The 17861-nt window shown below is 33.1% G+C and overlaps 1 long non-coding RNA gene across 1 annotated transcript in view; it reads left to right on the top strand.

Annotated features, from left to right (window-relative positions):
- The first annotated feature begins 652 nt into the window (after positions 1–652).
- The window catches only part of LOC128922780 (uncharacterized), a 139368-nt gene continuing 122159 nt past the window's right edge, over positions 653–17861 (top strand). The window contains exons 1-2 of the long non-coding RNA XR_008471964.1: positions 653–1975; positions 8231–8684. This is a non-coding gene — a long non-coding RNA (uncharacterized LOC128922780). The remainder of the gene's footprint in view (positions 1976–8230; positions 8685–17861) is intronic.

Below are 17861 nucleotides of genomic sequence, written 5' to 3'. Positions count from 1 at the left end.
CGATTACCGCATACTTCCTGTTAGAGCGCGGCGGTGTGGTGAGTAGGTAAACAAATCGTGGTCGCTCGGTCGGTAGGCTATTGCGAAAGTGAATTGAGCAAAGAACATTAAAGGCTGAGGGGGGGCCTCGTAGGCGCGCTTGACGTCGGCTGCAATGAAGACGCTTGAATTTTTATTTATTTAATGGATATGTGTATATGTATATATTACGAATACGTTAAGAAAAATGCAGCGAAAATACAATATTTTATACAATTTTAGGTAGCACTTGCTGAGCTGCGCCAGCACCGTCGCTGCTGTAATAAGCGTCAGATGCAGATGTTCACGGCAACAACGTGCGCTCGTGGCGCCACATTGGCGGCGGCGACACGACACTATAACCGGCGCCGCTTCGGGCTATTTGAACCAATGGGCAACGAATAGCAAGCGCTAGTTTGCTTTGAGCCAAGCAGCGACGTGCGCTGCAAGCGCCGCTTGCCAACGCGCTGCAACAAAGCTTGCAGCTGAGCGCACTCCCCTTCGGAGTGATGTGCGCACTCAATTTCTTAGCTAACTGAGATTTAACAGTAGCGCTGCGAGAGTGAAGAATCTTGCAGCGTTGCAGCGCGCAAAGCGGCGAGCGCAGAGTGCAATTCGTGAGCGCCGCTTCCGTGTGCGTCTGCAATTCGCCAATGCGGTTTGGTTGGCTGTGCGCCGCTGGCTGCAATTGTGCATGCAACTATTCTAGTTTGCTGTATGCGTAGCATGTAAATATCTAGTTTGTTGTTTTTGTTTCAGATTTTTTTTCCTGCCGCGCTGTTGTTCTACTGTCTAGCTGTTTTGTTTTTGTCATGCTATTGCTGCACATCGCATGCCATCCAATCGGCGCTGCTGCTGCTGCAACAAAATAGTTGCATATTTGCGTTCTTGCCATTCTGGCCATGTTTTTTAGCCAACAGCCGCTACCAAGCGCTTCAGTCTATAAGCGACAACGTGTACGAGCGGTCGCGTTCTTATTCTTTTGCCCGCTAATAACTAACCAATACTCAGAAAGTAACCAAGCAGAGAGCCACTGATTATCTAGTAGCCTAGCATAAACGCAGCTTTTGAATAAACGCATGCAGTAAAATAAACACATAAATTTCGAAAGATTTCCGCGCGCTTAATTTAAAAGGAGTGCTTGCATATACTTGCGCTTAGTTTGAAAGTATTTTATGCGACGCGTCAGAATTTCTATGCTAAGCGATACAACGCGTTTCACACGCTAGTTGGAGCAGTTGCGTATTTTAGCTGTTTACAAGTGACCTACAGTTAGGTGCTGCGACATTTGACCGATTGCGCGCATTTACCGCTTTGGCCGCGTTGCTTAGTAATCAAATGCTGCAGTGTTACGCTTAGTTATCCACTTTCGTCGTAAGCGTTTGAAAGCGCTTTGCAAAAACGGCATTTGTTATAACTGTAATTAAAAACAATAATTATAAAAATATAACACAAACAAACAAGTCTACTTAGAGCGCTCACCAAACGCCGCTTGACAACCGCTTCCCAACATTCGCCGCCTAGCAAATATATTCTAACCATATTTAAAGTGTCGGAAGAGCACTCAGCCAGCTATTTCCCCGTGCTGCTTGCGAACGGAAACGGTAAATGCTACTACGGTTATGCCATTGTTGTTTTTCGGCTTTTGACTTGGAAATCGCGTAGCACACCAAATGCGCTCCACCTCTTGCTCGCTGCGTAAATTTGCAACTGCGTGGCTCATCTCTGCCCGTTTCACGTTTACTAAAGGCGCGTTTGCGTTTATTAAATGCTAAAGAGTGTATGTGAAAATACTCAAAAATAACTACAAAAGTAATTTGTGTTGAAGTGTTTAAGTGAAATCAACTTTTTGGTGATTATTAAAGCATATTGTTGTTGTACACAGAAGTTTTGAATATAGCTTGGAGCCTATTAGCGCTTGATTGCTTCACGCGTCAAAGTGTTGTTGAAAGTGAAGGTTGTTATATTTGTCATGTATTTGTATTAATCGCATACATTTTTATACACTTTATGAAATTTATAAAGCCTTTTTTAGGCATTTTTCGAAAGCTTAAAAAAAGTACATATATGAAACGTTAAATCATTTGACAAAAGTAGTTATCAGTAAATTTCTTTATCGACTGCACATACGAAAATAAATAACACAAGGAAGATTTTAACCCAATTCAAAATATTATATTTTTTTAGTTTTCGCAATATTTCAATATTTTAGTTTTCATTTAGTTTTTTTTTTTTTAATTATAATACTTATAAATTTGAATTACTACTTTCATTTGAAAAGAAAATTACATTCATTGAAAAATTTTGATAAATTCCCTATCAAATATTTTAATATCTATATATTCTAATAATATTATTTGCAAAAAAATAAAAAGTTTAAAATTAGTTACATAATACATAGATTTGTAAATAAAATAGTGAGGCACAGGAAAACTATAATTTTTAGAACTAACCGCTTTATTAAAAAATCTTTAAAATTTGTACGGATATTGAAAACCATACAGAAATCAAATTATATATATGATATAAATATTAATGTGGTCAATTTCCTTGAGTTTAAAATTAAAAAATATATATAAAAATAAATATCTAAAATTTTGAAAAATACATGTAGCACTTTTCAAATCACGCCACCTAAAAAAGCCTATAAACACATTGGAATAAAACACTTTATTTAATATTTAGTATTTAAAACTTATAATTTTAAAGATAATAAAAAATATTTTTGGAATATTTTAATAAAAATAAGTTCATGGTTTTAATTTTTATTGCAGAAAATTATTTATTTCGGATAATTATTTATTAATTTAAAATAATGTGAGGTTAAATGTATAGAGGACATGACAAATAATTTAATGTAATCGCTGTTAATCGATTTAATAGTTTGTTGGTTCCGTACAAAAAACTATTTATAAACAAATAAAAAAGATAATTTTCTTTGACTCGTTTTGTTTTTTTTAATTCATTACTATGAATAATTTCTAATTAAATATTTGTTTATCTTTAATAAGATATTTTAAATTACGTTAAAATAAAAAGTGCCAACTTTAAAATTATAATTTGTAATTAGAATTAAAAAATTACTGTAATTATTTTTTTTACAACAAATAAATATTTTGAAATAAATTCTCTATTGTAAATGGCATAATATAAATTTTAGAGAGTCGCAAGAAGAAAAATTTTAATATGATTTTTTTTATAAATTATTTATAATAATTTAATTTTTTCACTGACTTACACATTTCACGAAACAAATTTATGTGAAAAATTATCAGTTTCACCATTTGACTTAATTTTTATTTAAATGATCTCGTTTTTCCATTTAAATATTGTCATATGTAACTATGGTTACGTTTTTCTATCAGCTGATTTCCAATATATTTTTCTCCATTTTTACAAATAAATACAATTTCTTGTTTACATAAATATGTTTTTATTCTTTCTAACATTCCTGCCTTTTAATTTTTTGTATGTTAATTTTGAATAATGTCGAAAACCAGAGAACTTAAGTACAAAGTTAAATAAAGTTTAAAATTAAATAGAACTTAATTTTCAATGAAAAAATTTCGTGAAACCGGCAGTTAAAGGCACAGATTCAATAATGGGATTTATCAAAAACTCTGCCAATGTGACCCCATTTTCGGCTGCGTTCGCGTTGACTGCATTGCTCCTAACAAGATCATCTGCAGTGAAAATAAAAAAAATACGGGTTTGGTTAAGACTTTACACTAGAGCTTTGTCGCAGAAATACATTAAAAAATTCAATTTTGTATTTTTTTAAATAGTTCTAATTGAAAAAAAAAAAATCCTCTTCCAAGCCCATGTAAACTTTATTTTAAGATCTGTCCAAAGTTTTATTAAGATCGGTTAGTAGTTCGCGAGAAATCTTGACAAGCAAGTTTGAAAACACAGTTTTGGGGAAAAGTCATTTAAAGTTGTAAAGTGATAATAACAGCCACTCTGAAGCGACGACTTCTTAAGACTATATCTACTATTCGGTTCGACTTGAAATTTTGAGATAATAAATCATCTTTTGTTATTGTTATTGTTATAGGAAGTGTAGAATAATATTTTTCGAGTTGATATTTTTTTTTTTAATTTTATAATTGCTTTAATGAATATTTAAATATTTTAATTAACATTTGTTCATGTAATTCTTAAAATTATACATTTTTGAAATCAAACATTGATTACTAATTTAAGTTTTTAGCAATAATTGCATTCAATTCGTTCAAATTCAAATATGAAATATTAATTTAATCATTTTGAAATAGATTTTTTAATTTTTTACGTTGTAAAAATGTCATTCATTCCACAGCCGAATAGTGTACATATGTAAAAATATAAACTTTAAATTAAAATTTAATTTCAAATAAAATTTTAAAAACTATTTTCTTTTTTATTTTATTTTTTGTTTTATATTCACTAACTTTAAATTAATTATAATTATTAGTACTTATTATTAGTATTTTATTATTATTACTTCAGTAGAAATGTGTTTTTTAACATCCGTAGACCATGCAAAAATTAATTTTATAATATTTTGAAAATTCCGTTAATTATAATATTTTTTAAACTAATTTCTGCTTAAAATAAGTAATATCAAACAGTAGCATCAAAATGAAAAAAATAAGTAAATGAATTAACCAACACTATGCATTCATCTCCACAAACGAACATTTTTTACATCTTCACTCACTTCATTAAGCCAGTATTAGCTAAGCGCAATGAAAGCGTAGAGACATCCGCAAGATGCGGGGAACCATGCAACCAACGAAGTAGTACATGTGTTTGAGGCAAATTACGAAAAGAAAACTCACTAAACTAAAATTTAATTGAGTGTTGCGCCACATTAGCAAACAACAACCACGAAAAGCAAAAACAACAACATGCAATTAGCCAAAATTACCGTCAATAAAGACAAATGCGCTGTAATTAAGTAAAAGTTGTGGAGGTGAATTGAGCTTTCTTCTCTTTCGCTCTCCCCCTCTATCAGCAGTTAGCGTTAGTTCAACGTTGTGGCACATTTTCTTAAAAGCTTACATAAGCATAAATGCATAAAAAGGGAAAACAATTAAATTAATTGCAATTTTTTTACAAAATAATGTTGATTCAAAGGTGTGCAATGAAAATTGGCGTAAAATCTAAAGGGCTTGGAAATTTGTTTGAAGGATTAATATGTTGTAGGGAAATGTATTTTGATTAGATTTTATAAGGGAAACTTTAATTTTCGAAATTTTAGAAATAACAATATTAAGTATTAATTTTTTTACTTAACTCAAAATTTTCCGTCGAAAAAATATAAAAATTACGGATTTTTTAACTATTTTGATGATAATTTTTGATGGTATTAAATAATGAATATAGATTTACCTTACTCGTAATTTTCTGTTCCTAAAACTATTATCACTTATGTTACACCAGAAGTCTTCTGTCTTGTCTTCAAAGCCTCTTTTCTATAATCGCACTAAATCGTCAAATTTTTTACTCAATTACTTCAATTATTCGTCTACCGATATTTCAATTATTTATTATCAAAAATAATATATATATATATATATATAAAGTATTTCACATTCCATATAATGTAAATCCCAGTACCGTGCCAATTCTTTAAATATTATCAGAATCGGGCTATAACTACGATTTTTCCTAATAAGTCGATTTTAGCGCAACCTGTCATGGTTTAAACATTTCGATATAAGTATTGGAAACAACATGTACGTACAGAACAGTTTTCCAGTAAAATATCAAAATTGCTATAGGAAAGGCCAAGTAGAACTCCTTTCGGCTCCACTGGCTACTCTAAACTCTTTAGTGCATTTTAATGATTTTTACATCAATTTTTCTCAGAAGAAATTCCTGTGTACGACTAATCACAGAACAACTTTGTTTAAGCTATTCTATAAATCTGGAAATCTTATCGGTAAATATAGTTAGATGATGATGAACTGAAATCTTCAAAATTCTTTGAGTGAATTGCAGGACTTTTGTTGTAGTTTTAGTTTGGTAACTTTAAAGGTCGTAAACATAAGAAATATAGTAATGATCTATGTTGCCAAACATCACTTTGGCGAACATCACTTTTTGTAAAAAACTTCAAGTCTAACGCAATACTCACATGTGTATGATTCGACCCAAGCGAGATTTTAGAATACTTTCATAAAATTTCTTTCGCCTTTTTAATTTCTTTAAGGTACTATACCAGTGTAAGCCATGAAAAATTGGGCGATTTTCGTGAATTTTTTTAAAAGAAAATACTGGATCAAATGTTTCGAAGTTTTTGGACAGAATAAAGTAGTTATATTTTCGGCTATATTATGAATTTTTTTTATACAAATATATATTATTAGGTATCTTCGGAAGTGCCAAAAATAAGTTCCCAACTGCTGACATGATTCCGGCTGATTTAGGAGCTGAAACCAAAAAATTCAAGAGTTATTAAAGTTGAAGGTATTTCCTATGCAATAACCTATGATTTAAAAAAAAAATCAAAATTAACAAAATGGAGTAGTTCTGAAAAAATTCTCGTTTTTTAATTGTCGTTTTTTTAATGTCAAATTGACTAAACTAATTTTCAATCTATCAAAAAGATCGTAAGTCATTGTATAGTAAATGTATTCAAGAATACTCAGTTTCAAGTTGAAGTTGATCGATCAATATCTCGCTGAGTTATGATGTCAGCAATTTTGTGAAAAGTCGTTTCGAGAAAAACGCGTTTAAAGTTTGAACTATACAGTTTATACCTGCGAGCGGTCGCTCTTTATTTTTTTTTATATTCAAATACTATTCAAGATACGACCTTGCAGATTTTTTTAAAGTATAAACTATCGAATAAGCAAATCTATTTATAACAATAAACATTTATAAGCGACCGCAAAAGAACACTCGCTAAAATAAGAAAATGTGTTTATAGATACTCATCGGGTTTCTCCGAGTTCAGCGAGGATTGTTAAACAAATAAGTTCTTTTAAATACATTGTGTGAATGTTTAACCGAGTGTTCTTTTTGAACTCGCTAATATTTTTTTTTCATTATTTTACATTCACTTCTTGTTTTAATTACAGCTTTTTGAACATTTCCTTTTTTAACAGTTTTTCTTTGCAGAACGCCATGAGAATCGTATGGTTTTAAAAAAATTTGGAAATTGTGTATACTTTCCAAAATTTAATTTACTATTTCATATTACAGAAAGACTTCAAGTATTTTTCGAGATTTTTTATGGACAATCATAATTATGTAGTCTGTGGCACTTACTTTTTTTTACCTACATTTTCGTACCCTCAGATAATAACTAAATATAAAACCAACATTTTTCTTTCTTTTTCTGTTTTCCTTAAGTTTTTTTTTAATTTTCAATAACTTTTGTTGAGCATGCCACACTTTTTTACAGCACTAAACTATCACCTCTCCCTCCATACCGCTGAATTCCTCACAACCTCTCCTTCGTTTATCACATTCCCCTCGCACTTCACATTGAGTTATTTATAAATTTATGGCTTCATAATTCCAAGTGCACATAAATTCAATGGCATTTATTTACTTGCGTCCGCGCACAGACAAAAGCACACACACACACATGCGGCATAACCCCTTCATGGCGCCCTAAAGTATGCAAACGCTTGATATAAAAATAGCCAAAGGAGCAGATCTCATTAAATTAAACTATATTGCATGGAGAAAGTGTAATGCGTTGTGTTGTTCTTGGCAGTGTCAGTGCCGAGTTCAACTACTATGTGAGCGAGTCTATCAAGTGCTGGCAGGCAAGCCGCGCCCCCTTCCGACGGCACCCTAACGCGTGTCAAGTGATGAATTTACAGCGACATACTTGCTTCATAAAAATTGAATTAAAATTGGTGAATGCCCCAGTGAGGTGTGCGCGATGACTGACGATGCGACGCGCTGAATACAACGACGCGGATGGCGAGGACGACGACGGCAGCCTTGATACCCAACGACCTAGCGTTGAATAACCCTTCTTAGCTTTTTTGTCACCGAGTTCTTTTTTTTTCGTCGTCGTCACATTTAATTACTTTAATTTGTTACTTAAATTTATGTCAACTCATTTTCTAATTTTAAGTGAATTTTATAGGTGACACACACACACACATGAAGATTTTGTTTGTGATTTTTGCTCGAAATTCGATGCTCTAAGGAGTGCAGCTACCTCACGCTCTTCCAACACTTTGAAGTCAACTTGTTTTTCTTGCAGATTTATCGCGCTTAATTAAATTGTTCGAAAAATAGACAACAATAAAAAGACAAACAACAACAATAACTGTTTTTGAAGACATATTGCTTTTGGCGCTGGCTTAAAGTGCAAAAGTATAAGGAAAATAGTGCATAAAATTTGAATAAAATAGTCGTTTGAATATAATAACACTAACGTGAGCTAAGTGATTTTACTAACAAAAATACTAACAAATCAAATCTTACCAGAAATAAAATTATTTATTAACCACAAATAAAAAAGCAATTGAGTCTCTCCTAAGGAAAATCCGGAACTGCACACATATACGCTGAGAAAAAATTAAAAAATAATACTAATTTGTAAAAGTAAATATTTAAATAGTGGTCATTAGACTCGCGTTTAAGAATTTGTAGAAGTTATTTCAGAATATCTGAAAAAATTTTCAACGGTTTTGAGCTTCTTAAGTAGATAACTGGTAAGTATTCATAATACATAAAAATAAAATAGCAAATTCATAAAAAAATGCCCAAAAAAGTTAAGTCTAAACTTGTTTTTAGTAAATTTAAGTAATAGAATAGAAAGAACATGATTTTAATTTTATTGCTCAGTATGTTTATTGATTTCACTTAAATCGTACTGCAAAGTAGCCACTTGAATTCTCAAATACAGGGTGGCTGATGAATTTTGCTCAAACTCAAATAATTTTTTTTCAGTGTATGAAATTCATTTTGCTTTTATTCATGTTAAAGCTCATCCAGTTTTATTAAATAAAGCTTAATTAGTTTTAAAAATAATGGAATTTAAATGCCCTGCTCGTTGCTGCATGTGATTTTTTTTTCTTTTGTATGGCAGATTAACCAGATTCATTAAATAGAAAAAAAGTTATTTAATTTTGTTTTTGTTAGCGGCTTTCGTCAGCCAACTTGTGTGTCTGACAACATTACCAAAGGCAGTCGAATTCTTTTTCTTATTTTTTCCTGCCTTTTTAATGGTTAGTGTTGACCGAAGAGGCGAATCGAACAATCAATCTTTCTGAAAAATTGGTATATGAGAACTAAAGTGGAACTTCAATAACTCGAACTTTTATAACTCGATGAACTCCATAACTCAAACTTTCGAATTAGCAATAGCGTTTAGAAATTAAATTACATACAAATTTCCTTCCATAATTCAAACTTCCTTAACTCGAAGTTCTCCGTAACTCGAACTCTTGAATTGGCAATTGAAATAAAATTTCATGCATATTTCCTTCCATCATACATCGAACTATCGAGTAAGAATCTTACAAGACGTTCTATATCGTATGGAGACGAACAAAAAATTTGATATTACACTTATGGATTGCATAAATCATATAACAAATGTATGTGATACAGAATTCTATGAGCCAATTTCACTTAACATCCCGTCCCTATAATTCGCTGAGGACTTTTAATATTCTACCTGACTGCTTTACAAATATATATTTGGTTTGGGATGTGGACCAATAACTGTAGACCTCAAGTTTGAATTTGATTTGAGACAATAAAGATATCAGTTGACTAAAGATGGTTAGTGTTGAAATTGTTTCAATTACATAGCTCTTACATATAATTAATGCACACATAAATCGACAAATTAAGTTTAATTATGCTTAAATAATTTATATTTTATGGTCATCCGAAAATATTTGTGATTTTGTTCGTAAAAACTTTTACAAGAGTAGTTTGAGTAGAAAATAGCCTTTCTATTTGTTGCTTATTTTCTATCCTTGTTAAGCGCTTTTCAGATGGTAGCATCTAGTATACGATCACAATAATTAAAACTCAATTAAAAAACTTGTCGAGTTAGGTCGACGATGAGGCCGATCCGTTTGAAGAAAAGAGTTTTTGGGTTGAGTTTTCACGTTATAATATTTAATGTGTATTAGAAATTTGTATATTGAGTTGATTTGTACAATATTATGTATGTAGATATGGGTGAGTGTTAACAATTTGGGTTAATTGTTATATATGTAATTAGTTTTAATTCAGTGTTAGAGTGTATTTATTATATTGACCTGTGGTGTTTTTATTCCTTTTTATGTTGTGTTTGATGTATTGTTCCTTCGTGTTGTGATGGGTGTATTTTGTTGTGTTGATTCCTCTTCCTTCTTTATTTATACTTTGTGCGGATTTGTGTTTTGTGGGTTTATTGTTTCACTTGAAGTTATAAGTTTTTGTGTTCTTATTTCACTTCACTTAAAGCGCGGGTTTTTTATGTGTAATTATACTTTAAATTATAAAGCGCGGGTTTGTGTCTTCGTTGTGTTGTTCACCTTCTTCTATTTCTCTATGTTGTTGTGTAAAGGGTGATCAGTGATAGGTGAAGTTGGGGCGGTTTGTCTCCTCTGCATTACTTATCTATTACTTTTTGGAGAGTAATGCAGAGGAGTATTTGTTTGGACTAAACATCCCGGCCGCCTTGCAGTATCTGCGAAATATATTTTGTATTAGTTGGGTATGAGTAAATTTAAAAAGTGTACTTAGCTTTATAGGGTGCAAGTTATGGCCCAGATGAATGCCATGTTCTGGGTTACCACTGTGTCATCGTCTGAGTCGAACAATCCATATCGGGTATTGTGTGGGTAGTTATCCGCTCCGATCTCCAACATTACTTCTGTTTGGGTGTGAAATTGAGGGTCAGAGAGGACTATGTTGTCAAACGGTATTTGATCAACGTCACTTAAGTCTCTTAAGGGTCGGGTTTATGAGAGTGTATAAGGGTCTGTTTAGCCAGTAAGGATGATAGCCGGGTTTCTGTTGGTAGGGTTTGAGATCTGGGTTTCTCAAAAACTTCTTTCTTGTTGGATGGGTGTAGTCTTGGGTGACCATGTAGAGAGGAATGGTGCTTCCCATTGCATGTAGAACATCGATTCCTACTTGTGCATCCTTCTGTTTTGTGTGACCTGGCTAAACAGTTAATGCAATAGCGGTGTTTGATGACTGCTTCAAATTTTATGTGTAAGTTAGCCGACAAGTATTTCGTACATGTGGCTAACCGATGGTCATCTTTGCATAATCCGCATGCTACTATATGACAATGAGTAGTTGTTCGTCGGTGGGTTTTTCGATTTGTGTGTTGATGATTTTTGTTTTTCTTATGGGTAGTGGGTAGGGTTCTTATATAGCGGTCATCTGAATGTCGTCGGGTAGTTTTTTGAAATTTTCCTTCATATATTTCATCAGATTCGGGTCTTACGGGATCCTTTGGGATATCCTCCACCTCCCCAAAGCGAGTGAGTAGATACTCAGGGTTAATAGTATTATGAAATGATGCAATGGATGAGTTTTGTAAGGGTTGGGTTATGGGTCCGAACAGAATCCATCCGAATACTGTCTCTTGGGCTAGGAGTGAGCCTAGAATATTTTGTTTTACTCCACCTAGTAGGATATTTGGGTAGATATCACTACCAATTAATATGTCCACGGGTCTCGGTTTGTGGAATTGGGTATCCGCTAGGGTGAAGTCAAGATTATTTTGACCCAAATTTGGGTTTATTGGGTATGTGGGTACATTATCGGAAAGGCTATTCATGATGGATGCTCGAGTCGATATTTTGTAATTTGTGTTTATGGGTGAACAAAGGGTAATATTGGAAATTTTCGTGGGGGTTGCTAGAACCGTGTTGGTTATTCCTGTCACTTGGGCTGATACAGGGTGAGTGAGTATATCTAGACTTCGTTGAAGTCTTTCAGATATAAATGTGGCCTCCGATCCTGAATCTATTAGAGCTCTCGCATAATGTCGCTGACCATTATGTTCTACTTGAACCATAGCAGTACCCAATAATGCCTGCTTTCTACTTGGGTTGTGTGGGTTTCGGGTTGATAATTGAGTGGACTGTATTGTGGTGGTGTAGGCTTGCTGAATTGTGTTTTGGGTGGGTATTGTAGTTTCTGTAGTTGAACTGGTTATTATTGGAGTCTGCGGGGTGGATTCAGGTCTAGAGTTATATTCTTTGTGTATCAGTGTGTTATGTCTCTTGTGACATTTGCGGCAAGTGTATTTACTTATGCAGTTCTGGGAGCTGTGTGATATAGCTAAGCAGTTATAGCAATAGCCATACTTATTGATCATAGCAATACGGGTCTCAACATTCATTGCTAGGAATTGGGGGCATTCACGAATCGAGTGATGCTTATTGCAAAGTTTGCAACCTTCTACTTCCGGGTGGGGTTGAGATGAACTGTTTCTGTGTTGATATGAGGGTCTAGCTATTGGGTTTTCTGACACATTGGCATGAAATGTGTTATATTTCTTTCCGTCTGTCTTTCTTACTGAGCCAAGGTGGGGTGAGTGGGGTTTTGTTACTGAATCCTTGAAATTTGATACGGATTCGAGGGTTTTATATTTATGGGTCAAGAAAGAGTCGAAATTTGACCATGTGGGTATAAAAGTAATATCTTCTAGGGTAGATTCGAATGCTTCTAGTGTTTGTTTCGGCAGTTTCGAACTACAAAGATATATCAGTAACGGGTCCCAACTTTTTGTGTCAATCTCAATATGGGTAAAATTTGTTAAAACATTTTTAACCGTTCGTTGCAGGGCTTTTATGGCGCAGCCTGTTTCTTGAGTGACATCGGGTAAGTTAAAGAGGGTCTTCAATTGGGTGTTCACCTGCATTCTTTTGTTTTCATACTGCTCGACCAGATTCTTCCAAGCCAGTATGAAACCATCATTCGTAAGGGGTGTGTTTTTAATAGCTTCTCTTGCTTCGCCTCGGGTCTTCTGGGTTAGATGAAAGAGTTTTTCAACGTTGCTAATCTTCGGGTTATGAATATACAACGCTGTAAACATGTCTCGAAATGTGGGCCAAGCCGAGTAATCTCCGTAGAAGATATCGGTGTCGCAGGGTGGTAATTGAATTGTGGGGCCGAAATCCATCGTTAAAGCTTCTGAGGCTATTTCCTTATTGGGTTGGGATGACACCTGGGATTTGCGTGTGTCTATATTTTCATTAATTGAAGCTAAACAAGAGAGGTACATTTGATAGCATTTTTTATATCTATCTTTGACTTTAGTAAAATCGATGGTTTCTCGGGTATCACTAGATACTCTGCGAATTGCATTGTATGCTTTCTTTGCTTTATCGTAAAGCGAGTTGAGTTCGACTCTTTTGATTTCGAGAGTGTAAACTGTTTCATCTTCAGTTTGAGTTTGGAAATGATCTTCCACAAATTCAACTAAATCGGAAGTTGTGTATTTGAAATCCTCCATTTTAATAATTTGGGTGAGTGTTATTAGAGAATAAAATTATTTGAACGGGTATAATATTAAATAAATCGGGTAGAGAGTAAATTGAAATAATTCGGGTTGAGTAAAATTGATAATTTTCTTTTTGACTTTTTGTCTTCGTGCTGATTTAGGTTTAATATTTTTGAGGAAAATTATTTATTTTGAAAATTATGGGCGAATTATGGGAATAAATTCGGAAAACAAATTTGCAAAGGGTTTTTGCAATTTTTCCTACTGGGTCACTTTTCGAATTACCTAGTGGGTATTTGATTTAGTGTGCAGTGCCTGCTATTGGTGATCGCTACCAACAATTTTTATACGAACTAGATCGCTAGTTCGTATGTATGTAAATGGGTGCGGGTGTGTGTATATATTTATTATTTTTAACGAGAAGAGTGCAATAGCCGACGGCAAACAATTATGCGTTTTTAATTGCACTTCTTCTTTTGGGTACGTATGTAAATATGTATATGTATGTATAATTAGTAAGAGCAAAGCGAAATTTTTAAATTGAACTTAAGTTCGCTTAAGTACACAATTTGAAAGTTTAAACAAAATATTTTATTATTTATTATAAATAATTAATGGGTCGCACTTACAGACTTTCCGCTGTTTTGTATAATTTGAGTGTATTTTATTTATTTGTGTTTTACTTGTTGGTGGTGACCGGTGTACAAACTTTTTGTTGGGTGCACTGTGTATTGTTGTTATTGGGCGTCGGTGTATTCCAACGATGTTGTTATTGAGTAACTCCTCTTCTCTCCTCCAACTATCGCGGCTCGATAGGACCAAAAATGTCGAGTTAGGTCGACGATGAGGCCGATCCGTTTGAAGAAAAGAGTTTTTGGGTTGAGTTTTCACGTTATAATATTTAATGTGTATTAGAAATTTGTATATTGAGTTGATTTGTACAATATTATGTATGTAGATATGGGTGTGTGTTAACAATTTGGGTTAATTGTTATATATGTAATTAGTTTTAATTCAGTGTTAGAGTGTATTTATTATATTGACCTGTGGTGTTTTTATTCCTTTTTATGTTGTGTTTGATGTATTGTTCCTTCGTGTTGTGATGGGTGTATTTTGTTGTGTTGATTCCTCTTCCTTCTTTATTTATACTTTGTGCGGATTTGTGTTTTGTGGGTTTATTGTTTCACTTGAAGTTATAAGTTTATGTGTTCTTATTTCACTTCACTTAAAGCGCGGGTTTTTTATGTGTAATTATACTTTAAATTATAAAGCGCGGGTTTGTGTCTTCGTTGTGTTGTTCACCTTCTTCTATTTCTCTATGTTGTTGTGTAAAGGGTGATCAGTGATAGGTGAAGTTGGGGCGGTTTGTCTCCTCTGCATTACTTATCTATTACTTTTTGGAGAGTAATGCAGAGGAGTATTTGTTTGGACTAAACAAAACTAATTGTACAATTAGCTAATTGAGTCATTGTCCGTTAATGGGGTAAAATTAACATATACATTACATTGAAATAGGTAAAGATCTTATAAGTACGTGTCATCAATGATCACTGCGAAGTTCATAATTTATTACATATGAAAACTATTATGTAATATGATAAACCAGTTATTTTTTAAATTAAATACAAATATGGGAAACTAAATTTGAATTATATCGTTTTAATTGTCAACTTTCTGTGAGTCATTGACTGTTAGAATAAATAAAAAATACAAAGCACAAATGAGTAACATTTCAGCAAATCAGTGATATCGTAATCTGACTCTTCAACTTATTTGCTTAAAATAATATTTCAGCCAACAAATGTACACCGCACAGTGGTCGGGCTTGTATGGATCCGCGGCCATAAATATTTCCCGTAGAGATATCATTATAAACTTTTCTCCAAAAATCTAAAAAAATATTTTGAACATATAGTAAAAAAATTGGCTGCATCGGACGACTATGTCTTATAGCTCCCATAGCACCGTAGCAAGGCGTATAAGGCGATGGTGCGCAAAAATACTTACAGTAGAGTTGCAGTGCTAAAATTTCATTACTGGCATGTATTTAAATGAATTTTATTTATTTTTTAATGTAAAAATGGTTAACAAATATCTTCTAATAAAACAAATGTAGATGACAAAAATTTAGATTTGTTCCTCTTTGGTAGATTTCTCTGACCTGTTATAAAAGGGTCTGAACGCAAAAGAAGTGTATTGATTAAATCCGTATTTGTCAATGTGCGAGACATCTTCCGAATATGTTGCAATCGGCACTTCTTTATTTCTTTGTTGTTGGACTCCGCAGCTTCCTCTGAGAGCTCTCTAATCGACAACAAATCCAATGCATAGCTTTCACATTTTTTAGCATTAATAGAATATCCTGAGGCTAAAGCTTGCAATATCGTTGCGCATCGGGTTATAACTGATTCATCAATGCCTGTAATAGCAAATGCTAAACTCGGGTTACTAAAAAATTTCCTGGCTGTATTTCCATTGTTGCAATTACCTCTGCCTCCGTCTCTTGGCTTATCAACAATTATTCCCATTTTATCGCGAAATTCCTCTTGGACTTGTTCTTTCCTTTGCAGTACTTTAAGCTTTTGTTCTGCTGATCTTGCTTGCCACATTTTTATTTCCAATTTGTATGAAATGTGCAAAAAGTACTCAAAAAAGCGTATGTAAGAATGAAGTGGTGATAAACCGAATTCAAAATACTTTTTCTCCAATTTTTTTGTAAGACATTTTTCTAAATCATTCATTACGGGGTTTTTGCACCGCATATAAAGCATTTCATAGACGACGTATTGCTTAACGCGTTGCACACTTTACCATCTATCATAGTAAGTTGCAGGCTATGATTTATGAATAATTTTTTATTGGGAATTTGAAATTCGGTTGGCATTAAGTTCGCTATTTTATTTTTAAAGTGCAGTTCTTCCTCAAGGGATACTGTGGAGGTCTCCTTTTTGAATTGAAGTCTAACTAGCCTACAATAGCGTATAGATGATGGTCTAGGATTTTTCCATATTATTTTGGACAGCTTAAGTTTATTCACGAAAATACACGTATGGGCAAATATCGGCAGCTACACCTAACATTTGTATTACCTTAAAACATTGACTATTACACTGATAACACTCATATAAGGGGGATCGTGGGGTAACATAACTAAATGTCTATTTAAACATGAAAATTACGTTAAAAAAATACACAAAAAAAGTATAATCAATCAAAAATACACAACAAATAATAAATCAATAAAATTAATTTCACAAGATGAATTTATTAAAGTAAATACCTGCAACAATAAAATTAATTTTAAATAATCAAATTCGGACCTCTCTAGCAAAAGTTTGACCACTTTGAAATTCCATTTTGTTTTCACGAAAAGCTAACTTAGCGCAGTTTCGCTGCAAAATTGAACAGTTGATCACGCTTTGCATTCTATTTTTAGAATGTCCCGTTAGATTTGCAGTAAAAACCGGTTTGCCATGAAGAAGCTTGGACATTTTAGAGACGATTTGGTAACTTTTCGCAAATTTTTGTTGTTATGAATTTTTTGAATTTTGTCCTATGAGCGCAACCACTGTGCACCGTTAAGTGTGTTATGTATATGTTATTGAGTATTATTTTGCACATAGGTTACTAGCACTTAAGAGGATTTGAATGCTATAAAGAGATGAATGAGAAAAGTACATAATATGTACTCATACACCACCGACCATTATTTGTCCACAAATATATGTATATCTAAGTGTACATTTGCATGCAATAAATATTTATGTCGACTGAGAAAATAGTTAGGAAACCCTCAAAGTGTTATTGAACCGCAAGCAAGTGGATAGAAGTGTAGAAGTCGAAAGCAAAACAGAAGAAGTGAAAATTAATTGGACAGCAAATGTCTAGTGGAGAGAAATAAATGTTTAGAAAAACTGTAGATTAAAGAGCATTTCATTCCAGTAAAATAATGTTCAAACTATTTCTGATTTCAATTAATAACCATCCAAATAATTACGACACGAAAAAGGCTTTGTTTTTGTTTAAAGCTGCTTTCTAAATAGAAGTTAACTTAGAAGAATTCTGTATCAAATTGAGATTTTTCGATGAATATGTAAATTATATTATAACAAGTAAGGAAGGGCTAAGTTCGGGTGTAACCGAACATTTTATACTCTCGCAATTTATATATTTAACTTTATTTATATTATATAATACATAATTTGACCCACATATTCGTCATATATATTGTATAAAGTCCATTAAAGTTGGAAACCATAATATTAGGTTAGAAGCACCGAGGTCCTCGTGTTCGATATATGGCGCCTTAAAGACCTATGGTCCGATTTTGGCGATTTTTAAAATGGGGTGCCACACTATAAACATAGTATTTGTGCAAAGCTCTGCACCGATATCTTCACTAGTGCTTACTTTATATGTTGTAAAG

This window comes from Zeugodacus cucurbitae, chromosome 6, assembly GCF_028554725.1.
Source record: "Zeugodacus cucurbitae isolate PBARC_wt_2022May chromosome 6, idZeuCucr1.2, whole genome shotgun sequence".
In the NCBI taxonomy this organism is placed as follows: domain Eukaryota; kingdom Metazoa; phylum Arthropoda; class Insecta; order Diptera; family Tephritidae; genus Zeugodacus; species Zeugodacus cucurbitae.
This window is presented reverse-complemented; position numbering and strand designations above follow the sequence as displayed.